Below are 25,093 nucleotides of genomic sequence, written 5' to 3' on the forward strand. Positions count from 1 at the left end.
AGCATAACATAAAAATCGCTTTTATATCAATACTACCAAACGAAAATAAGTAAAAAGAAGACTGCTGGAAATAAGGTACTTTAGTCAACATAGCGATGGTGCCAGCCTAAAATGATAAAAGCAGGTGACAGATTCCCTTTAAGAATTAATTCCCCAGGTCCAAAAGAGTGACATTCAAGGATCAAAGAGGGACTTAAGTCAAAAAGAGGGACACTTGGGAGGCATGGATTATGGACTCCGGGTGGAGGTACTCCTAACAACTCCTCCATTCTGGTCTCTAGCATCATCACTAGTAGTCCAAAGGGGAGGACCTACCAAGAGCAAATCTGCTCCAGAATCCAGCTTCCGCATCACGTGACTCCAGAAAGTCCTTGCGGCGCATGGAGGTTAGACTCCTCCTCTAGTGCACGTGTGTTGTAGCATGGACAGCCATCTGCTTCTGTGACTGTCACGGCTCGGTGTCTTTCCGTTATTAGGTAAGGAAGGAGCGCGTGTGTTCGAACTGATGTGGGCGGAAGAGCGGGCTGTGACAGTGAGCCATGGCCGCTGTCCGTTCTACAGCGGAATGTAAAGCTCAGCCGCGGCCGGTGCAGGCTTCAGGCGGGTTATTAAAGGGAGTCTTTCACCCCCCAAATCACTATTGGTACTGATTCTGGGAGGCGCCCCCGTCATGCTGACGGATGCATGGCTTTCCTGCATGTCCTGTAGTTTGTGGTGTAGCGGCGCGGACCCGGATGGGAATAAGCACCTAATCGTTGGAGGGCTGACCTGTGGAACCTACACCAATCCCAAAACATTGAGCTGCAAGGCACAGATATCTAAAAGAATAGTAAGGGCCACATGCCCGTGATATTGTAGCTACACTTACTATATATATTTTTTAATGGAAGTGTTTGGCCCCTCTGGGAAATTGATTGCATGTCACCATTAGTATATTCTGCTAGTGGCGGTTAGTTGCGTCCCACCTCTGGGACCCCCTCCCTATCTACAGAATGGGTACCCCTGTAAATTAGTGAACACCACACATCAGCAGTAACTAGTGTTACGTGAACTTCTGTTTTCAAGTTCGGTGTACAAGATTCAGGTTATCTAAGAATTCCGTTTATGGATTCTGCGACCATGGTCCGTGGTAACAGAATTCTTCGATAACCTGAACTAGGGTTGTTGCGGGTATCGAAATTTCCATACCCAATCGATACTTTTGTCCCGTTATCGATACGATACCGGGCTTTCCGTTTTTTTTGATACTGGGCTGCGCTTCTGCGCAGCCTAGTATCTCTGAACATGAGCGAGCTGCTATCGGCGCGCTCATGTTCTCTCGGCAGCACGGGGAGAAGGAAGCAGTCCTCCCTCCCCCCTGTGCAGCTGCCACCAATGAGAAGAGAGGGGCGGGCGCACTGCGCCACCAATGATTGGACTATTCCCACACAGAGCGGCGCCCAGCGATGTCCCAGCACTCACCATTAGTCCTGGGCGCTGCTCCGTTCGCCCGCAGTGCCCCATTACTGTCTCCTCTCCTGCTCCACATGCTGCTGATTACTATCGGAGCGATGGGAGGAGACATCAGCTTTACTAGTGGGCGTTCCTTTTCCCTGCGCTGCGATTGAACAGCGCGACAGCCAGGGAGAAGGAACGCCCACTAGTGAAGCTGATGTCTCCTCCCATCTCTCCGATAGTAATCAGCATGTGGAGAAGGAGAGGAGACAATAATGGGGCACTGCGGGCGAACGGAGCGGCGCCCAGGACTAATCGTGAGTGCTGAGACATCGCTGGGCGCCGCTCTGTGTGGCCTGATAGTGAAAGAAGTTTAACACAATACAGGAGGCGGGTGCCGGCAGCAGAATCGCATTGCCGGCACCCTGCCCCTGACAGGGAGCTGCGATCAGCGGCAGTTAACCCCTCAGGTGCGGCACCTAAGGGGTTAACTGCCGCTGATCGGCCAGTACCCGCCTCCTGTATAAAGGGGTAATTATCATTGGTGGTGCAGTGTGCCCCCCCTCAACCCCCCATCCCATTAAAATCATTGGTGGCACAGTGTGCCGGCCCCTCTCAACCCCCCAGTATTAAAATCATTGGTGGCAGTGGCCACAGGGACCTCTCCCCTCCCCCTCATTGGTGGTGCAGTGGCATCTTCTGATCAGAGCCCCAGCTGTGTAAGCCTGGGGCTCCGATCGGTTACCATGGCAGCCAGGACGCTACAGAAGCCCTGGTTGCCATGGTAACATCCCTGATGCTGTGTGCACAAAGCACAGAGCAGCAGGGACAGTGTGAAGTCCTATTCACCCTGATAGAGATCTATCAGGCTGAATAGGACAAGGGATGAAAGATCCCAGGTTCTAGCCCCTAAGGGGGAAATAGTTATTAAATAAAAAGTGTAAAAAAAAAAAAGTTAAAAAACCCCCCACCAAAATATGAAGTATAAATCACCCCTTTTTCCCAATTTCACATATAAAATACAAACCGGATTCCAAAAAAGTTGGGACACTTAACAAATTGTGAATAAAAACTGAATGCAATGATGTGGAGATGGCAAATGTCAATATTTTATTTGTAATAGAACGTAGATGACAGATCAAACGTTTAATCCAAGTAAATGTATCATTTTAAAGGAAAAATACGTTGATTTAAATTTTCACGGTGTCAACAAATCCCAAAAAAGTTGGGACAAGTAGAAATAAGAGGCTGGAAAAAGTAAATTTGAGCATAACGAAGAGCTGGAAGACCAATTAACACTAATTAGGTCAATTGGCAACATGATTGGGTATAAAAAGAGCTTCTCAGAGTGGCAGTGTCTCTCAGAAGCCAAGATGGGTAGAGGATCACCAATTCCCACAATGTTGCGCAGAAAGATAGTGGAGCAATATCAGAAAGGTGTTACCCAGCGAAAAATTGCAAAGACTTTGCATCCATCATCATCAACTGTGCATAACGTCATCCGAAGATTCAGAGAATCTGGAACAATCTCTGTGCGTAAGGGTCAAGGCCGTAAAACCATACTGGATGCCCATGATCTCCGGGCCCTTAAACGACACTGCACCACAAACAGGAATGCTACTGTAAAGGAAATCACAGAATGGGCTCAGGAATACTTCCAGAAACCATTGTCAGTGAACACAATCCACCGTGCCATCCACCGTTGCCAGCTGAAACTCTACAGTGCAAAGAAGAAGCCATTTCTAAGCAAGATCCACAAGCTCAGGCTTTTTCACTGGGCCAGGGATCATTTAAAATGGAGTGTGGCAAAATGGAAGACTGTTCTGTGGTCAGACGAGTCACGATTCAAAGTTCTTTTTGGAAATCTGGGACGCCATGTCATCCGGACCAAAGAGGACAACCCAAGTTGTTATCAACGCTCAGTTCAGAAGCCTGCATCTCTGATGGTATGGGGTTGCATGAGTGCGTGTGGCATGGGCAGCTTGCATGTCTGGAAAGGCACCATCAATGCAGAAAAATATATTCAGGTTCTAGAACAACATATGCTCCCATCCAGACTTCATCTCTTTCAGTGAAGACCCTGTATTTTTCAACAAGATAATGCCAGACCACATTCTGCATCAATCACAACATCATGGCTGCGTAGGAGAAGGATCCGGGTACTGAAATGGCCAGTCTGCAGTCCAGATCTTTCACCTATAGAGAACATTTGGCGCATCATAAAGAGGAAGGTGCAACAAAGAAGGCCCAAGACGATTGAACAGTTAGAGGCCTGTATTAGACAAGAATGGGAGAGCATTCCTATTTCTAAACTTGAGAAACTGGTCTCCTCGGTCCCCAGACGTCTGTTGAGTGTTGTAAGAAGAAGGGGAGATGCCACACAGTGGTGAAAATGGCCTTGTCCCAACTTTTTGGGGATTTGTTGACACCATGAAATTCTGATTCAACATATTTTTCCCTTAAAATGGTACATTTTCTCAGTTTAAACTTTTGTTCCGTGATTTATGTTCTATTCTGAATAAAATATTAGAAGTTGGCACCTCCACATCATTGCATTCAGTTTTTATTCACGATTTGTATAGTGTCCCAACTTTTTTGGAATCCGGTTTGTATATAAATAATAAAAAATATTACATATCGCCACGTCAGAAAAGTCCAAACTATTGAAAAAAGAAAATAACAGAAAAAATAAATAAAAACTGCGCGATTCGCCATTTTTTAAAATGCGGAATGCACTGGCTTTTTTGGTTTATTTTTTTCACATGGTATCGAGTATATCGCAATACTTTTTCATTGTATCGAAATCGAATCAAAAATTTGGTATCGCAACAACGCTAATCTGAACCTTATACACCAAACTTGAAAACATAAGTTCGCTCATCCCTAGCGGTGACGGCTCCATTCACCCCTATGGGACTGCTGGAAATTGCTGAGCCAGCACTCGTCTGTTTTTTGGAAGTCTTTTAGTGGTGGGCGGTTATGTATGTGGGTCCCATTCCGGAGATCGGTGCTGATCTGACATTCATTACATGTATAAATAAATCTGTCTGAAAATTCATGCTTGACACCCACTTTACCTGGATGCGGATGTTGTAGTGGAGTCCAACTGAACTGTGGCTTAGTTTGTGCCCAGGGTCTAAAGATGCAGGTTTTTTCCATCACTGCATTCAGAGAGCTGTAAAAACAGATTATAATTTTTTTGTAAATTTCGGCAGACAAGTCTGGCCTGTGGTAAATGCCTATTCTTGTCTGCAAAACGGAAAAGAGGATATGTTGTACAACTTGTGAAACGCCCATACAGATCGGGACAGCACACTGATATCAATCGCCACCACTGGAGTGCCCAAAAGCACAAGGTGTGCAATACTCCAGTCATTCGCAGCAGGGGGCAGTCATGTACACAGTTCTTTTAGTATATTCTAACCTGAAGCGTCCCCATCACCATGGGAACGCCTCTGTGTTAGAATATACAGGGAGTGCAGAATTATTAGGCAAGTTGTATTTTTGAGGATTAATTTTATTATTGAACAACAACCATGTTCTCAATGAACCCAAAAAACTCATTAATATCAAAGCTGAATATTTTTGGAAGTAGTTTTTAGTTTGTTTTTAGTTTTAGCTATTTTAGGGGGATATCTGTGTGTGCAGGTGATTATTACTGTGCATAGTTATTAGGCAACTTAACAAAAAACAAATATATACCCATTTCAATTATTTATTTTTACCAGTGAAACCAATATAACATCTCAACATTCACAAATATACATTTCTGACATTCAAAAATAAAAATAAAAAAATCAGTGACCAATATAGCCACCTTTCTTTGCAAGGACACTCAAAAGCCTGCCATCCATGGATTCTGTCAGTGTTTTGATCTGTTCACCATCAACATTGCGTGCAGCAGCAACCACAGCCTCCCAGACACTGTTCAGAGAGGTGTACTGTTTTCCCTCCTTGTAAATCTCACATTTGATGATGGACCACAGGTTCTCAATGGGATTCAGATCAGGTGAACAAGGAGGCCATGTCATTAGTTTTTCTTCTTTTATACCCTTTCTTGCCAGCCACGCTGTGGAGTACTTGGACGCGTGTGATGGAGCATTGTCCTGCATGAAAATCATGTTTTTCTTGAAGGATGCAGACTTCTTCCTGTACCACTGCTTGAAGAAGGTGTCTTCCAGAAACTGGCAGTAAGACTGGGAGTTGAGCTTGACTCCATCCTCAACCCGAAAAGGCCCCACAAGCTCATCTTTGATGATACCAGCCCAAACCAGTACTCCACCTCCACCTTGCTGGCGTCTGAGTCGGACTGGAGCTCTCTGCCCTTTACCAATGCATCCACGGGCCCATCCATCTGGCCCATCAAGACTCACTCTCATTTCATCAGTCCATAAAACCTTAGAAAAATCAGTCTTGAGATATTTCTTGGCCCAGTCTTGACGTTTCAGCTTGTGTGTCTTGTTCAGTGGTGGTCGTCTTTCAGCCTTTCTTACCTTGGCCATGTCTCTGAGTATTGCACACCTTGTGCTTTTGGGCACTCCAGTGATGTTGCAGCTCTGAAATATGGCCAAACTGGTGTCAAGTGGCATCTTGGCAGCTGCACGCTTGACTTTTCTCAGTTCATGGGCAGTTATTTTGCGCCTTGGTTTTTCCACACGCTTCTTGCGACCCTGTGACTATTTTGAATGAAACGCTTGATTGTTCGATGATCACACTTCAGAAGCTTTGCAATTTTAAGAGTGCTGCATCCCTCTGCAAGATATCTCACTATTTTTGACTTTTCTGAGCCTGTCAAGTCCTTCTTTTGACCCATTTTGCCAAAGGAAAGGAAGTTGCCTAATAATTATGCACACCTGATATAGGGTGTTGATGTCATTAGACCACACCCCTTCTCATTACAGAGATGCACATCAACTAATATGCTTAATTGGTAGTAGGCTTTCGAGCCTATACAGCTTGGAGTAAGACAACATGCATAAAGAGGATGATGTGGTCAAAATACTCATTTGCCTAATAATTCTGCACTCCCTGTACTTTCGGATTTGAGTTTCACGATCTAACTCATATCCGACAGTATATTCTAACATAGAGGCGTTCCCATGGTGATGCTTCAAGTTAAAATATACCATTGGATTGGAGAAAACTCCGATCCGATGGTATATTAATAGGTAGGGATCGACCGATTATCGGATTTACCGATATTATCGGCCGATATTCAGGATTTTGAACGTTATCGGTATCGGCATTTATTTTGCCGATATTCCGATAACGTCCTGGGAACACAGATCGCGCTGCTGACAGCGCTCTCCGTGCTCCCTCAGCAGCAGCACAGGGGAGAAGGAGCAGTGTCTCCCCCCCCTGTGCTGCTGCTGCCGCTCCAGCCAATTGGAGGACAGGGGACAAGAGGAGGGGAGGAGCTATGGCCACTGCGCCACCAATGAAGCTTAATCTCACATTAATTCATATACAAGAGGCGGGAGCTGGCTGCGCAGTATCACATAGCCGGCTCCCGGCCTCTATGAGCTGTAGCTGCGATCCACGGCAGTTAACTCCTCAGGTGCCGCGGATCGCAGCTACAGCTCATAGAGGTCGGGAGCCGGCTATGTGATCCTGCAGCCAGCTCCCGCCTCCTGTATATGAATAAATTAGAGATTAAGCTTCATTGGTGGCGCAATGCGCCCCCCCAAGCCCCCCAGTATCAGACATTGGTGGCGCAGTGCGCCCCCCCTCCCCCCCCAAGTATTAAGCATTGGTGGCGCAGTGCGCCCCCCCTCCCCCCCAGTATTAAGCAGTGGTGCGCTCCCCCCCCACCCCAGTCGCAGTGCGCCCCCCCACAGGATCCCCTCTCCCCTGCTCCTCCGATCGGAGCCCCAGCAGTGTAATGCTGGGGCTCCGATCGGTTACCATGGCAGCCAGGACGCTATTGAAGCCCTGGCTGCCATGATAAGCTCCATGCTGCTGTGTGCACAAAGCACACAGCAGCAGGGACAGTGTGAGCTCCTATTCACCCTGATAGATCTCTATCAGGGTGAATAGGACAAGGGTTCTAGTCCCTAAGGGGGCTAAAAGTTAGTTAAAAAAAAAAAAGTAATAAAAATAAAAACACCAAAATATTAAATATAAATGAAAAAGAGAGATTTACAAAAAAAATAAAAATACACATTAACAATAAACATAAATTTTCAGCAGATTTGTGGGAATTTTAATTTTTTTTCAAAAATGAAAATTCCCAGAATATCGGTATAAATTATCGGCTATCGGCCTGAAAGTTCACAAATTATCGGTATCGGCCCTAAAAAATCAATATCGGTCGCTCCCTATTAATAGGGACTCCTGACTTTACATTGAAAGTCAATGGGGGACGGATCCGTTTGCAATTGCACCATATTGTGTCAACGTCAAACGGATCCATCCCCAATGACTTGCATTGTAATTCAGGATGGATCCGTTTGGCTCCGCATGGCCTGGCGGACACCGTGGAGTCCCTATTAATATACCATCGGATCGGAGTTTTCTCCAATCCGATGGTATATTTTAACTTGAAGCGTCCCCATCACCATGGGAACGCCTCTATGTTAGAATATACTGTCGGATATGAGTTAGATCGTGAAACTCAAATCCGACAGTACAGGGAGTGCAGAATTATTAGGCAAATTAGTATTTTGACCACATCATCCTCTTTATGCATGTTGTCTTACTCCAAGCTGTATAGGCTCGAAAGCCTACTACCAATTAAGCATATTAGGTGATGTGCATCTCTGTAATGAGAAGGGGTGTGGTCTAATGACATCAACACCCTATATCAGGTGTGCATAATTATTAGGCAACTTCCTTTCCTTTGGCAAAATAAGTCAAAAGAAGGACTTGACAGGCTCAGAAAAGTCAAAAATAGTGAGATATCTTGCAGAGGGATGCAGCACTCTTAAAATTGCAAAGCTTCTGAAGCGTGATCATCGAACAATCAAGCGTTTCATTCAAAATAGTCAACAGGGTCGCAAGAAGCGTGTGGAAAAACCAAGGCGCAAAATAACTGCCCATGAACTGAGAAAAGTCAAGCGTGCAGCTGCCAAGATGCCACTTGCCACCAGTTTGGCCATATTTCAGAGCTGCAACATCACTGGAGTGCCCAAAAGCACAAGGTGTGCAATACTCAGAGACATGGCCAAGGTAAGAATGGCTGAAAGACTACCACCACTGAACAAGACACACAAGCTGAAACGTCAAGACTGGGCCAAGAAATATCTCAAGACTGATTTTTCTAAGGTTTTATGGACTGATGAAATGAGAGTGAGTCTTGATGGGCCAGATGGATGGGCCCGTGGCTGGATTGGTAAAGGGCAGAGAGCTCCAGTCCGACTCAGACGCCAGCAAGGTGGAGGTGGAGTACTGGTTTGGGCTGGTATCATCAAAGATGAGCTTGTGGGGCCTTTTCGGGTTGAGGATGGAGTCAAGCTCAACTCCCAGTCCTACTGCCAGTTTCTGGAAGACACCTTCTTCAAGCAGTGGTACAGGAAGAAGTCTGCATCCTTCAAGAAAAACATGATTTTCATGCAGGACAATGCTCCATCACACGCGTCCAAGTACTCCACAGCGTGGCTGGCAAGAAAGGGTATAAAGAAGTCTAAAATCTAATGACATGGCCTCCTTGTTCACCTGATCTGAACCCCATTGAGAACCTGTGGTCCATCATCAAATGTGAGATTTACAAGGAGGGAAAACAGTACACCTCTCTGAACAGTGTCTGGGAGGCTGTGGTTGCTGCTGCACACAATGTTGATGGTGAACAGATCAAAACACTGACAGAATCCATGGATGGCAGGCTTTTGAGTGTCCTTGCAAAGAAAGGTGGCTATATTGGTCACTGATTTTTTTATATTTTTTTTGAATGTCAGAAATGTATATTTGTGAATGTTGAGATGTTATATTGGTTTCACTGGTAAAAATAAATAATTGAAATGGGTATATATTTGTTTTTTGTTAAGTTGCCTAGTAACTATGCACAGTAATAATCACCTGCACACACAGATATCCCCCTAAAATAGCTAAAACTAAAAACAAACTAAAAACTACTTCCAAAAATATTCAGCTTTGATATTAATGAGTTTTTTGGGTTCATTGAGAACATGGTTGTTGTTCAATAATAAAATTAATCCTCAAAAATACAACTTGCCTAATAATTCTGCACTCCCTGTATTGGGGGTCAAAACCTGTGGGTGAGGGTCCCATAATACCGAGGGTACACATATAATGAAACATAAACATCTGAATGTGTATAGATGGAAACCCTTATACACACACATATACACAAATAAAATATGCACACGTAAAAACGGGCCATAAAAATACAGGAAATATAAAAATATGTATAAGTACAAGATGCAAAGAAACGTAAATGCACCTACATATAGTGTAGTGTCATACAGTGTGATACATGCCCATGTATATCATAAATACAAATGTGTAAAAATATAAAAAAATATGTATAATGAGATGAAGCGTATAAGCATCTATATGTAGTATTGTCTCATATGGCAAGGCGGGGCCAGTGGAAATCATGTTCTAAGGGGTGTCCGAGCAGTAGGGGTCTGGGGATGGCAAGCAAATGTCTCGGCTTATAACTATAATATATATAGATATATATGAAAAAATGAGCGGTACCCTTGGATTGGGTCCGAGAACTAGGGATGACAAGTGGATGGATATATATGGATTACGAGAAAATGAGAGGTAACCTAAGGTAAGGCCAAACCTGTATATTATAAAAGTAAATACATATGCTGAATATATAGGGAATATAGTACGAGTATGTAGAGGTGAAGGTATATGAGACAGAATACGAGATGATTGAATATAGTGATCCTGACTATTCTTGTAGGGGGTCACTGGAGTAGGATCTTTCTTAAATTATTCTATGTAGATGTCCAAAATGTGTATCTAATAATTGATGTATTCTAAAGACTCATTGAGTCCAAACAGAGAGAGAGTATTGAGCTGGTAGATCCAATACATCTCTTTTCTGCAGAGTGTTTGGTAGGAATTGGGGATCCACTCGAGAGGGGTCATTTTCAGGGCAGAAGGGTCACCGTCATGACAGATGGAGAAGTACCCTGAGACACTGTGTTGCGATTTTACGTCTGATATTCGAGCAGTGCTCATTCATTCTCTCGCGCAGTGTCTGGCTGGTCCTCCCTACATACTGTAAGTTACATGGGCATTGGAGAAGATAGACGATATTGCTGGACCCACAGTTAATCTCTTGTTTCAATATAATTTTTTCTTTTGATGAGGTACTGGTATTATGTTTCAGTACCTTGGTATTATGTGTTATGGTATAACAGCACATGCACCTATCTTCGCGGGATTAGCCTTTTTAATTGGCAGGGTTAGGACCTTTTTTGCAGTTGGTAATAATTTTGAACAAAAGGAGAAATAGCCAGCTCACCTTGAATGTCCAATATAGCTGTGCACGAGGCGGACCCAAGTCAGTCCGTGTGGTAGATTCAAATGGAAAAAGAGGCTTCAGCATCAAGCGTGGACGTATAAAAATTCCCAATCTTTATTCAGCAATATTCCATAATTGTACAGCAATCAGTGGCACAGGCTCCCGCTTAATCCCAGGAAATCAACGCGTTTCGAACGATAGTGTTCTTAGTCATGATCTAGGTGTCTAACATGGTGAGCATTGAAATAGGGTCCAATTCCCGCTATTCCGCCCCCAGGAGGAGTCCTGGAAAGGTGGGTTGGACGCAAAGATAATCAAAACCATGTGAGGCACCTGTACAAACATTTCTCCCGTGACATAAAACATATAAGTTTACTTCAAGCAAACTGAACAATTAAACAATTTAAAATCATGTGGTTTTACCTATCAACATACTCCAAGGGTATTGGCTCAAAAGTGGTGGAACAAATATGTCACTGTCCGCAAGGCAAGTTCAAGACAGACAAATAAGCATATACAAATATGTAAATGGATATCCGTAGCAGATATAAGGGATAAAAGTATGAGTATAAATATAAGGTATATGGTATATAATAAGACTGGATATACCAGTCATATCAGGGTAACTATAGTTCTAACGAATTGTGTTCCCATATAGACCTGGTAATTGCCTGGTGTGAATACTTGTCCTAGTCTGCGCTTATTCGGCAATCAAAAGATTATAGCCGACATGGGGTTAATTAGCAGCGCCGCCTCGTAGTGTTTCTCCTATATCTTGCTACATGGAAGAATCTGATGTGGGTTCATGTCCTAGTCTGTGCTTATTCGGCAGTCAAAGAGTTATAGCCGGCATGGAGTTAATTGGTAGCGCCGTCTCATAGTGTTTCTTTTATTTCTTGCTAACATGGAGGAATCCTTTTTTGAGCGATCATCTTGGTATTCTTACAGAGAATATAGTGTCAGGGAGTTCCAAGATTTTGGTAGGGAGAGAAAAATGAAAAAAAAAATTAAAATAATAAAAAATAGAGACAAAAAAGACAAAGTAATTATACAAGATCCAATCTCCTTATTTGTGTTAGATATAATCAATGCTACTATTCACTGCTAGGTTCATTTTTGGTTTTGGTTTTGCTATTAGCATCTTATTTCTCATTCCTATTTACGTTGGTACATTACTTCCATTCTCATATTCTCAATATTTATTCCTAGTTCTCAATGATTTTAGTGTGAATATTTGTTCTTGATTACCCATAATTATAAAGTAGTGGCCCATGATATTTTTGGTATATGGGCCCCATAGATTTTGTTTAATTGGGCATAAACCCCATTTATGTTAGAGTTAGAACACTATTAAACAGGATGTATCCATGTTTGGTAACCGTGGTCATAACTATAAGGAAACCAGATGATATGAAATATACAACCCTTGTAGGACATTGTCACCACACTGGAGCCTCAAAATCAATGGGTAAAGAGAGGAAAACCCACATATTTAAAAAGAAAAAATTATTCTGAATGACCATGTATAAAAACATAAGTCTGCAAAAATATAAAAATATAAAACAGAATTAAAACGGAATGGTAATGGCTTAACTACATGTTATCTTTAGTATAGGTACATTAGTTCTTTTTTGAGGTTAAGACCCTGCGGATATCTTGTTTTTAATCTCCAAATCCAATATGCTTCCCGTAACAGGATTTTTTGTTTGATGTTGCCGCCCCTTTGTGGTAGTGTGATACGTTCAAACGCAAAAGTGGAGAAGGTATCTATATTGCGGTCGTGGGTATTTATGAAATGACTGGCTGCATTGGAAATCCCTGTTATGGAGGGGTTGGCAATATAATTTAGATGTTCTCGTAACCTATCTTTAAATTTTCTGATGGTACACCCTACATACATAAGATCACATGACGTGCATGTGACGATATATATGACACCACTTGTATTACAATTTATATAGCTCCTGATAGGGAATGTCTCAGAATTTGTAGAATTAGAAAATTCCTTGGTGATTTTAGCGACCTTACATGTTTTACATCTCTGGCTACCACATTTCGAAAATCCTGTGTATCTGAGCCAGGTGGGTTGATTTTTATTTATTGCTTCTGTTGGGGTAAACATAGAGGGTGATAATGTTTTGCCCAAAGTGTTAGGTCTCTTGGAGACAACACGGCAGCCCTCTTTTAGTACTCCTCTCAGGATATCATCCTCATATAGTATGGGTAGGCACTTTTGAATGGTTTTTTTAATAGTGTTAAATTGTCTACTGTAGGTTAGGACTATAGTGGGTATAGATTCATGCTTTTTATCTCTATGTTTGCCAACATTAGTATTTCTAATCTTATTTTTGTTTGTCTTTGTATTATCTCTATTCTCAATGTTATGACAACTCATATTATCTTTGATCGGTAATTGGCGCTGCATATTGGGCATCAGACCCAGTAATTCGGATCTGTGTTTGTTATTAGCTATTTTTATGCCCCTTGAAAGCATCCACTTTGGGTATCCTCTAGACACAAGACGTGTCCATATGTTTGCACATTCTTTATCAAAGGCCTCATTAGTACTGGAATTTCTTTTAGCTCTTATAAATTCCCCCACGGGAATGCTTTTTATCGTGTGTAGTGGGTGGTGACTATTGGCTTTTAGAATGGTATTGCCAGAGATCTCCTTGCGGTAGGTCTCCGTCAATATCACCTGGTCTGGAATCCCAGTCAATTTTAAATCCAAAAAATTGATTGTTTGGGGATGTTGTACGCACGTGAATTTCAAATTGTATGTGTTCCCATTAACATAATTGACAAAGTCTGGTATGGCAGACACATCGCCCCCCCATATGAGGAGCAGGTCATCGATGTATCTGCCATACCAGACAAGTTCCCCAGAAAAGGGATTGTCTACAGAAAAGATATATTTCTCCTCCCAGAATGCCATAGACAGATTTGCCAGGGATGGGGAAAATTTGGCCCCCATGGAAACGCCTGATATTTGAACGTAGAATATCTCATTAAATATGAAGTAGTTATGTATGAGGAGATAGGAGGTGATCTCCAAAACATAATCTATAAATCAGAGAAACTACTGTATCTGTGCAGATTGTACTCCAATGCCATAAGGGCAAATGTATGAGGGATGGAGGGATACAGAGCCACAACGTCTAGTGTAATCCATACATAATAATCTGTCCATGTGCAGTCATACATGTATCTGAGGACATCAGTTGTATCTTTGATGTACCCCGGTAATCTTTTAACTAGAGGCTGTAGGACTGAGTCCAGCCATTCACTCAATTTTTCAGTTAGGGAGCCCATACCCGAGACAATTGGTCTCATTGGGGGGGGGGGGGGGGGGGTTAACTCCCTTGTGGATCTTTGGGAGGGCATGGATTATGGGTGTTACAGGAAAATCAACATTTAGAAACTCAAATTGTCTCTGGTTAGTATGACCCTTCTCCAGGCCCTTATTCAAGATGAGGACCAAATCTTTTTTATATGTAGTAAGGGGGTTGTGTTTCAAACATTTATAGGTGGTGGTGTCCAACAAGACCTCCAGCATTTGTGTATAATAGCACGTCTTGTTCATCACCACCACTGAACCCCCTTTGTCCACCATCTTGAAAATAAGGTCCTTATTGTCCTCAAGTTGTTTCAATGCAGCCCTTTGTGTCACATTAAGGTTATATTCTCTGACATTGGAAATCGAATCATGTATTTTTAATAATTCCTTTTCTACCACCTCCTGAAAGACATCCATGCTATTTGTACGGAATTTTATAGGATAATATTGTTTGTTCGACACTACGAAATCATGTTGGGTATTTTGGATGCAATGTTGTTCATTATCCAATTGGAGACCCGCAAGGCAGAGCAAAGACTGTTGTTCTTTAAATGTTAGATTATTGTAGATATTGTCATTACTACTATTTTTCTCTTTTGATTTTTCTCTCTCTGTCTGCGGGTCTTCAAGTGGGGAAGAAGGTTCATAAAAGCATTGTCTTAATGTAAGATTTCTGACAAATCTGTTCACCTGTATTATGGTAGAAAAGGGATCGAAATCTGTACAAGGCACAAAATTTAAGCCCAAAGACAATACATTTATCTGATCATTAGTCAATACATAACTAGACAAATTAACCACATCCAATGCCAGAGAATTTTTATCACCTTTAGAAATGATTTGTTTTGCAAACGGGTGGACATCTGGTGCGGCCTTTTTGTGTTTACGACCCCCCCTTCTGGGTCGTTTTTTGAAGGTTCAGGTTTGTCTTTATTGTTCCTGTTCTTTTGATAATATGAGAGTTTCATTTGATGAGAGTCCCGAATTCTATTTTGGGCTGGAAGGTGCAATAATGTTCTTGAGTGTTTGTGCACGTCTATAGGTGATCATAGTGAGGGGCGGTAGATCTTTCTTTAGTATTAGGTCTTTTAGTAGGACCCCCCAATATTTCATCAATATTTTTCGGATATCAGTGTGTCTGGAGTTGTATCTAGTGATCAAACTAGTCCTGTGGGTTGCTCTAGTGTTCTGTTGTTGTTGGGTATTAGTGTTATTTTTAGTCTCTGTTTTATTTGATTTGAGGGCTTCATCTTGACTTTCACATAATGTTCTCTTTTTCTAAATTTTTTTGGGATATCCTTTTTTCCGGAAATGGTCAGTAAGTGTTTAAAGTTGTTTACAAGTGAGGTCTTCAGTGCAGTTCCTCCTGACCCTTTTCATTTGACTATAGGGAATATTTTTAAGCCATTTTCGATGGTGACAGCTTTTAAAATCTAGGAAGCTGTTGACGTCTACTTTTTTTTAAATTAGTTTTTGTGATGATCTTATCCTGTGTTGCAGTCAGGTGGGTGTCAAGGAAGATTGCGTCAGATGGACTGTATTCTAAAGTGAACATCAGTCCCCAGTCATTGGTGTTTAATGTTTCAGTAAGATTCAATAGTTGTTCTTCAGCCTCCCCATCCCAGATGGAAATGATGCATAGATGTATCTGTGGTAAAGACGAATATTTGGATGGGAAATAAGGCCAAATTTCTCTTCAAACAGACCCATGAAGAGGTTCGCGTATGACGGAGCGAATTTAGTGCCCATAGTGGTACCTTTCTCCTGGATGTAGATAGTGTCATTAAAGGAGAAATAATTGTGGCGTAGGATAAATTTGATTGCTTGGATGATGAAGTCTTTTTGGGTCGAGGGCATAGAGGGGTCAGTTTCTAAGAAGTAGTTCACAGCTAGAAGCCCTAGGTCGTGTCTAATGTTGCTGTAAAGAGCAGACATGTCGAGGGTTACCCACATGAAGCCGTGCTTCCAATTGACCGGTTTTAAGATATTTAGAAGGTGGGTGGTGTCTCTTAGATAAGAGGGTAATTGTATGACATATTTCTGAAGGAAATAGTCGACATAGGCAGATTGGATGTAAGGGATCCAATCCCGGAAATGATGGGTCTTCCTGGGGGTTGGGCAAGGGATTTGTGAATTTTGGGTAGGAAATAAAAACGGGGCATAGATGGGTGAGGTGTCACTAGGAAATGTATTTCCTTATCAATAATGCCCATCGTATGTCCAGATTCGATCAGATTGGTGAGGGATTTTATAAAAACGGCAGTAGGGTCTTCTTTCAGGACCCTGTAATATTCATGATCCGACAGAATTCGGTTGGATTCACGTAAGTAGGTCTCCCGGTCCATAACTATCCCCCTGCCCTTATCCGTGTTCTTAATAACTATATTCTGATTACTATTGAGATTATTGAGGGCTCTCATCTCAATGGAGATGAGATTGTTAGAGGTGGTAGCTCGAAGAGAGAGTAGACATGGCTTTCAGGTTGTCTAACACCATGTTGTAGAAGCTCTCCAGATGGGGCCCCTGGCTGGTTAGGGGATAAAATGTGAATTTGTGTTTCAAATTGGATGGAATTGAGGTGGGGATGGTAGCCTGGAGTTCTGTATTTGCATCTTTGTTTGTATCGTTTATCAAGCATCGTGGGGATACAAAGATGCAAATACAGAACTCCAGGCTACCACCCCCACCCCAATTCCATCCAATTTGAAAAACAAATCCACATTTTATCCCCTAACGAGCCGGGTGCGCTGCCACCAATGAGAGCGCGGAGGAGGGGAGGGGCTGTGGCCACTGCACCACCAATGGTAATTAACTTTTAATATACAAATACAGCCGGCGGAAGAAACACATTGCCAGCACCCGACCTCTAACGGGGTGCTGCGATCAGCGGCAGTTAACCCCTCAGTTGTGGCACCTGAGGGGTTAATTGCTGTGGATCGCAGTACCCTGCCAGAGGTCGGATGCCGGCAATGTGTTTCTGCCACCGGCTGTAGTTGTATATTAAACGTTAATTACCAATGGTGTAGTGGCCACAGCCCCTCCTCTGCCCCTCTGCTCTGTCATTGGTGGCAGCAGCAGCAGCACAGGGGGAGGGAGAGACTGCTTCCTTCTCCCTGTGCTGCTGAGGGAACTTGGCCGCGCTGAGAGCGATCCATGTTCTCTGATACTGGGCTGTGCAGTAGCACAGCCTAGTATCGATAAAAGGCAAATCCCGGTACTGTATCGATTCCGTGATAAAAGTATCAACTGGGTATCGAAAGTTCGATACCCGAAAAAACCCTACTCTATATTTTATGTTTTTTGTGAGGCAAGATAACCAAAAAATGACTGTTTTGGCATTTTTATTTTTTTACAGTGTTCATCTGACAGGTTAGATCACGCACTATTTTTATAGAACAGGTTGTTACGGATGCGGTGATATCAAATATGTCTACTTGTTTTTTTCAGTTTTACATAATTTTTTAAGAAAATGTTTGTCTCCATTTTCCGAACGCCATATTTTTATTAATTTTTTTCTGCCGATCGACTTGTGCAGGGGCTAATTTTTTTGCAGGAAGAGTTGACGTTTTTATTGGTACCATTTTTGGGTACATATAATTTGTTTTGATCATTCATTATTACCCTTTTTTTTATGTGATATTTTTTATAGAGCTGGTTGTTATGGACTGTTGAGCTGGTGTCTCCATGTTCTGAGAGCTATATTTTTATTTTAGTTTATTTTTTTTTATTTTTTTGGGGCAATTGTATTAGGTAGGATCACATTTTTTGCGGGATTAAAGGATAACTGTCACATTTTTTTTTTTTTTTCAATATTGGATTTTGGTGATTAATATCACCTTGTTTGCCAGGTTTTAACTTTTGTCTCTAGTAAATAACTCCTAAAAACCACTTTATGTCCCCAGTATATGCTATTCTTACCTAAGATTAAAATCAGGTTGCTATGACTCATCTCTCTTCCAATTGTGCTCAGATGGAAGACGAAGGACTCAAAAGGAGGCTGTCCTCCTGTGTTCATGTTGCTGGCCAGAACTGACAGTGAAGCACAGCGAGTCTGCCCGAGTCCCGCTGAAGATCCGATGGTATATTCTAACCCCCAGACCTTCCCATGGTGACGGGGACGCTTGCCTGGGTGTTAGAATTAGGGATTGACCGATATTGATTTTTTTTAGGGCCGATACCGATAATTTGTGAACTTTCAGGCCGATAACCGATAATTTATACCGATATTCTGGGAATTTTCATTATAAAAAAAAATCTGCTGAAAATTAATGTTTATTGTTAATGTGTAATCTTTCTTTTTCATTTATACTTAATATTTTGGTGTTTTATTTTTATTTTTTTAACTTTTTATTTGTCCTTAGGGGCTAGAACCCTTGTCCTATTCACCCTCTATCAGGGTGAATAGGAGCTCACACTGTCCCTGCTGCCCTGTGCTTTGTGCACATAGCAGCATGGAGCTTACCATGGCAGCCAGGGCTTCAGTAGCATCCTGGCTGCCATGGTAACCGATCGGAGCTCCGATTGGAGGAGCAGGGGAGAGGGGATCCCGTGGCCACTGCCACCAATGATTAATACTGGGGGTCTTGGGGGGGCGCACTGTGCCACCAATGAAGATAAATCTTTCATTCATTCATATACAGGAGGCGGGAGCTGGCTGCAGAATCATAGCTGGCTCTCGACCTCTATGAGCGGTAGCTGCGATCCGCGGCACCTGAGGGGTTAACTACCGCAGATCGCAGCTATTGCTTATAGAGGTCGGGAGCCGGCTATGTGACTCTGCAGCCAGCTCCCGCCTCCTATATATGAATTAATGAAAGTTATCTTCATTGGTGGTGCAGTGGCCAAAGCCCCACCCCTCCTCTTGTCCTCCTTTTTCTGATTGGCGGCAGCAGCACAGGGGGAGGGAGACACTTCTTTCTTCTCCCCTGTGCTGCTGAGGGAACATGGAGAGCGCTGACAGCAGCACGATCCTTGTTGCCAATACGTTATTGGAATATCGGCAAAATAGATGCCGATAGCGGTCAAAATCCTGAATATCGGCCGATAATATCGATAAAACCGATGATCGGTCGATCCCTAGTTAGAATATACCATCGGATCTGAGTTTTCACGATCTCAGTGAGATCGTGAAAACTCAAATCCGATGGTATATTCTAACCCCCAGGCATTCCCATGGTGACTGAGACGCTTGCCTGGGGGTTATAATATACAGGGCCACGCCACTCACAGGAGTACATTTATAAACTGTAATCCGTAACTTTAACTAATCATTGCTGATCTCTATACTTGGATACCTTACTCTCAGCTCCAGTAACAGCAGGCAGTGTGGGCGGTGCTCACTCACTGATGTCACGTGTCTGCTCCTCCCACTAGGCGTCGCAGGCGCGTGACGTCAGTGAGTGAGCGCCGACCGCACTACCTGGGGAGGGGAATCTGTGGATGGCACTTTTTAGGGGAGGGGATTCTGTGGATGGCACTTTTTAGGGGAGGGGGATCTGTAGATGGCACTGTTTAGGGGAGGGAATCTGTGGATGGCACTTTTTAGGGGAGGGGGATCTGTGGATGGCACTTTTTAGGGGAGGGGGATCTGTAGATGGCACTGTTTAGGGGAGGGGGATCTGTAGATGGCACTGTTTAGGGGAGGGGGAATCTGTAGATGGCACTGTTTAGGGGAGGGGGAATCTGTAGATGGCACTGTTTAGGGGAGGGGGATCTGTAGATGGCACTGTTTAGGGGAGGGGGATCTGTAGATGGCACTGTTTAGGGGAGGGGGATCTGTAGATGGCACTGTTTAGGGGAGGGGGATCTGTCGATGGCACTGTTTAGGGGAGGGGGATCTGTAGATGGCACTGTTTACGAGAGGGGGATCTGTAGATGGCACTGTTTACGAGAGGGGGATCTGTAGATGGCACTGTTTACGGGAGGGGGATCTGTAGATGGCACTGTTTAGGGGAGGGGGATCTGTAGATGGCACTGTTTAGGGGAGGGGGATCTGTAGATGGCACTGTTTACGGGAGGGGGATCTGTAGATGGCACTGTTTACGGGAGGGGGATCTGTAGATGGCACTGTTTAGGGGAGGGGGATCTGTAGATGGCACTGTTTAGGGGAGGGGGAATCTGTAGATGGCACTGTTTAGGGGAGGGGAATCTGTAGATGGCACTGTTTAGGGTAGGGGGATCTGTAGATGGCACTGTTTAGGGGAGGGGGATCTGTAGATGGCACTGTTTAGGGGAGGGGGATCTGTAGATGGCACTGTTTAGGGGAGGGGGATCTGTAGATGGCACTGTTTAGGGGAGGGGGATCTGTAGATGGCACTGTTTAGGGGAGGGGTTTCTGTAGATGGCACTGTTTAGGGGAGGGGGATCTGTAGATGGCACTGTTTAGGGGAGGGGGATCTGTGGATGGCACTGTATGGGGGCTCTTTTTTTGCGGCGCAATCTGATCTTTTCATTGATACCATTCAGGGGTGTGTATGACTTTTTTATGAAGAAATTAAGTGTCCAAAAATGGCGAATGTCGTTTTTATGTTTACCGTATGGGGAATATTTTTATAGTACGGGTGTTTTTGCACATTGCGACGCCCATGATGTTGTTTTTTTTTTTTTTGCAAAATGGGGGGTGATTTGAACTGTGTATATATATATTATTTTTTTTAACAAATAGCTTTGAAATATATAAGAAAATCGCATATTTCCTATGTAGCCTATTACAGGCTATGGCTCCATAGGAAATACTATGCAGCAGCCTGGGTTTCATTCATAGACCATTACCATTCGTTTTCTGTGTCCAAGCTAAATTGAGGCTCTACAATCCAGTCACTTCCTAAAGTGTATGTGATAGAAGGAGGAGGGAGGGCGTGTTTAAGTGTGGAAAGCAACCATTGGTTGAGGTGCAGAAGCTAGTGCACAAGGAGCTCAATGCATTGTGGGTAGTGAGGGCAGGTCGGATTAGCCTCAGGGCTGTGGGCAGTGGCAGCCATCTTAACAGAATAGTGAAATTGCAGTTTTATGCAGACTGGTTGCTAAGAGCTGAATCTTCAGAAATATGAGGTAATTAAGTCTAATGGTTAGTGATTCTGGAATATCATGGTAATAATAACTACATATATGAAAATTTAAGTTAGGGTCCAAATGTAACAGTTATCCTTTATGGACACGACAATACCGAATGTGTGTGTTTTTTTTTTGGTTTGTTTTTTTAAATATAAAATCACTTGAAACATAATTTTTCTTTTATTAAAAACACTTTTTATTACTAGTTTTTTTAACTTTATTTCTGTCCCACTCTGGGATTTTACTTTTGGGAGTCTGAGCCCCTCTGCAATGCATTACAATACATCTGTATTGTAATGCATTGCCTGAGGCTTGATCTCCTGGTTACCCGTAGAAGGCAGGTCTGATGCCGTGCAGGGCATTGGGCAGCCTCTGCACGGTATCGGGCTGCCTTCTCACCCATCGGGTCCCCGCCACAGCAGCGCAGGGACTCGAGAATGGGTTAATCCGCCAGCATCGGCTTGTACAGCGGTAGAACAGGGGCCCAGCTATCAGGGACTGCTGTTGGCGCGCACAGCTCCGGTGTCCGCCCGATCACCATGACGTAATAGTATGTCAAAATGCAGGAACGCACCTGCCGCCATGACGTACTATTACGTCATATGTTGTGAAGGGGTTAAAACTTTTTTATTTATTAAATATGTATAAAAAGAATATGTAGAAGTGGATCAGCAGATAAATCTTCACTTTACGTCACATCTGCCTGTATTTTGTTTCTGGAAATATTAGCCTCAGAGTGAGTGCTGATCTACCTCTTTTACTTGGATGTATGGGCCTGCAGCCTGAGATTTGAGCATCACCTTCCAGAGTGCTTTATTTCTACATATAAAATATATATAAATCGCCCTCCTTTCCCCATGTTAAAAATAAACATAAAAATAAAGATCATTAGTAGAAATTAGCGAATTTTGGAATTGCGGACAAGTATAGGACATGTTCCATTTTTTTCGGGAACGGAATTGCGGACCCGGAAGTGCGGGTCCGCGATTCAGTTTCCGGGCACCACATCGTGATGCCATATATAAATGAATGGGTGCGCAATTCCGTTCTGCAAAATGCGTAATGAAATTGCGGACGTGTGAATGGACCCTTACAGTTCGATGTTGGTGTCAAGAAGAAGCGCACTCCTTTTACACCGTCAGCTGATTCCACATAGATGTCTACAACCCTGTTCTATTAAACGCTTATAAGAGTAGAGCCCCACGACAGAGTAGAGAGGGTGTCAGCAGTAAGTTTGTGTTGACGTAACTGATTATTTTGCCCTTCCTCTGATCTGTCAGAACAAGAACCCACAAAAAACGGATCCTGTCTGTGGAGCATACGCCTTTACTCGGTCAGCATTTGGTCAGTAATCACTCAGTATTGCTAATGCCAAAACAGAGATGACACGTGAATGGAATGTTTGCATGTCTTCTGTGTTTTGTACCCACTCCTGCTTTTGGCTACCAAATCATAAGCCAATTCTGATGGGACCATACAGGCCTTACAGCTGCTACACAGACAGGATCCGTTGTGCGTCTCATTTTTCCTTCCTTCTGACAGATAAGAATAAAGGTCAAATAAATCATGTCAGCCAGGCCATGGCTCTAGATGGCGACCAAAATGGTCGCCAATGCGACTTAGAATTGCAAAATGGCAACAAGACTTTGTAGTCTTGTCACCATTTGCGCCTAGACCATCCGCTGTTCTGCCTCTTTAAGAAGAAAGGGCTTTCAGACACACGCTGCAGACGTCTGGTGGGTGAAGATCCGCCCCTCACACTACCCGCGATAGAGGGTGGGCGCGGCTTGGGTTCCTTTCCTGTGTCTCACATGAAGCTTACCCACTAACTTCACTCTACACTTGCTAGATCCATGTATTTAACTGACTAAGTAGAAATAAAATAACAGCGATGAGATGCTGACACCCCATGGCATACTGCGCAGGTGCTTGTCCTGGAAAACTTTTCTACATAAGGAAAGACATCTAATCAAACCATCAGCAGAAAAGATGGCGTTCCTAGAGAGGAGCACAGGACACACTGAGGAGCCCCCGTCAAACGCCAGTCACATCACCCAAAACGAAATGAAGGTCAAACAGAACATGGAACCAACGTAACGTTCAGATCCATGAACGCTACACACATCCTGCAGGGCGGCACAGTCTGCATTCTCCAATATAGTCACCATGTAGGATTGTCAGACAGAACTTCTACAGCAACAAAGCGCAAACCTGCACAGTTCATAGATGTTCTTACATCTCCGTTTCCCACACTGCTAGGCAGGTTTTCCAGTAAAGGTATGGCTACGTGGCAGTCATGTGACCAAGGATCGCAGAGTACCGGGTTTTCCACAGAAATGAATAGGGTTTCAGTGGACCCTCGAGTAGTGCCCCACCATTCATATACAGCCACAGGGTGTATGACTTCTAGCTATAAGGGTGCAATTTTTGGCTGCAATAGCTATTGCTTAAACAAAGCTCGCAGAGTGGTGGAGCTGCCATAGAAATGAATGGAGTTGGAGCAGGCTTAAAACATTTGTTGCGACTGACACATCACAAAAAAATTCAGCACTGATGAATTTTTTGCAAATCGTGTGCCGCAGCAAAGGCAGTGACGTTACCCGGCGATCTTTGGTTGCGCGACAGCTTTGGTGGCCAAAATCATTATGTAGACGTACCCTAAGTTGTACACCCGATGGTCTTATATGAATCGTGAGGCACTACTCGAGGGATCACCAGTGTTACAGATATATCCACTATAAGAACCAGGGTAAAGATGCAATTAGGATCTTGAGGATAAAGTGGCACCAGAATACAAAACGTAAGCGATGTTCTGGGTTTGAAGAACTCCGCTCCCTAGAGACCACTACAAGCAGACTTATAAAGGGCGTCCAAGCCCGAAACATCGCTTAAAGTTTTAGATTCTGGGGTCACTGGAGCCTCAGGAGACCTAACTGCATCTTTACCCTTGAGTGTGGTTCCTCATTCTGGATGCATCTAGGAAAATTTTCCATTCAGGGGTCCTGATGCCACCATCTAAATGAGAAAATGATGACCAGTAGCAAAACCCACCCCATGTGATAGATGAACGTCTGCTGGTGGCCACAAATACAAGGCATTACGGGGCTCCCAATCAAACGGATGCATTATATGGACATGTCAACTCCTTCAGAGCCGGGACTGTTCTTTGCCAGGGCTCATAAGGTGGAGGTCTTGAGCTGGGGGCCTCCTCTATATAGTTCATATGACTAAACAAGGCATATAGAAAGAGAACGCCCTAAGGTTGGCCATTGTTGATTGTGAGGAAAAAGACCTATCTAAGTGAAGGCTGAATAGAACTGTTAACAATCTGACAGAAGAGGATAATAAAAAAATAAAATAAAAAAGATGACCTTCTTGCATGGCAGAGGGTCACTATGCAAAAATAGTTGGCGCCCCAAGTCTTGGACACAGGCCTCGGCTACTTCCAGTAGTCCCACAGAGAATGAATAGAGCGGCAGGAAGCATGTTCTGCCTGCTGTTCCATCAGGATGTGGACATGGGACTCCTGTTTTCAGGATTGGTGGGGTCGCTCACTGATTAGTTAGTTATCCCTTATCCCATGGCACACCACCTTTTAATATCAATGGTACTGTGCTCTACACAAGGCAAGACATCTTTTTTATTATACCGTAATTATATGTATTTTAAATTTGGTGACAAAAAATGTTATTCAGCTCCTAAATTTTTCAGGTTAGGAGCCAATGGCTATTTTTTTGTAGTCTGGAGCACTGCAGGCCGAAAGGGAAAATAGTGGCCCAGTCATTAAGTGGGGACGGTGGGAACAGCATGAGAAGTCCACAGAGTGG

General features: G+C 43.4%; 1 protein-coding gene across 1 annotated transcript in view; it reads left to right on the top strand.

Annotated features, from left to right (window-relative positions):
• The first annotated feature begins 375 nt into the window (after positions 1 to 375).
• Positions 376 to 25,093, top strand: part of URB2 (URB2 ribosome biogenesis homolog) — a 101,041-nt gene continuing 76,323 nt past the window's right edge. The window contains exon 1 of the mRNA XM_044289496.1: positions 376 to 476. The gene's annotated coding sequence lies outside the window, so the exon portion shown is untranslated. The remainder of the gene's footprint in view (positions 477 to 25,093) is intronic.

The sequence above is a fragment of the Bufo gargarizans genome, chromosome 4, assembly GCF_014858855.1.
Source record: "Bufo gargarizans isolate SCDJY-AF-19 chromosome 4, ASM1485885v1, whole genome shotgun sequence".
In the NCBI taxonomy this organism is placed as follows: domain Eukaryota; kingdom Metazoa; phylum Chordata; class Amphibia; order Anura; family Bufonidae; genus Bufo; species Bufo gargarizans.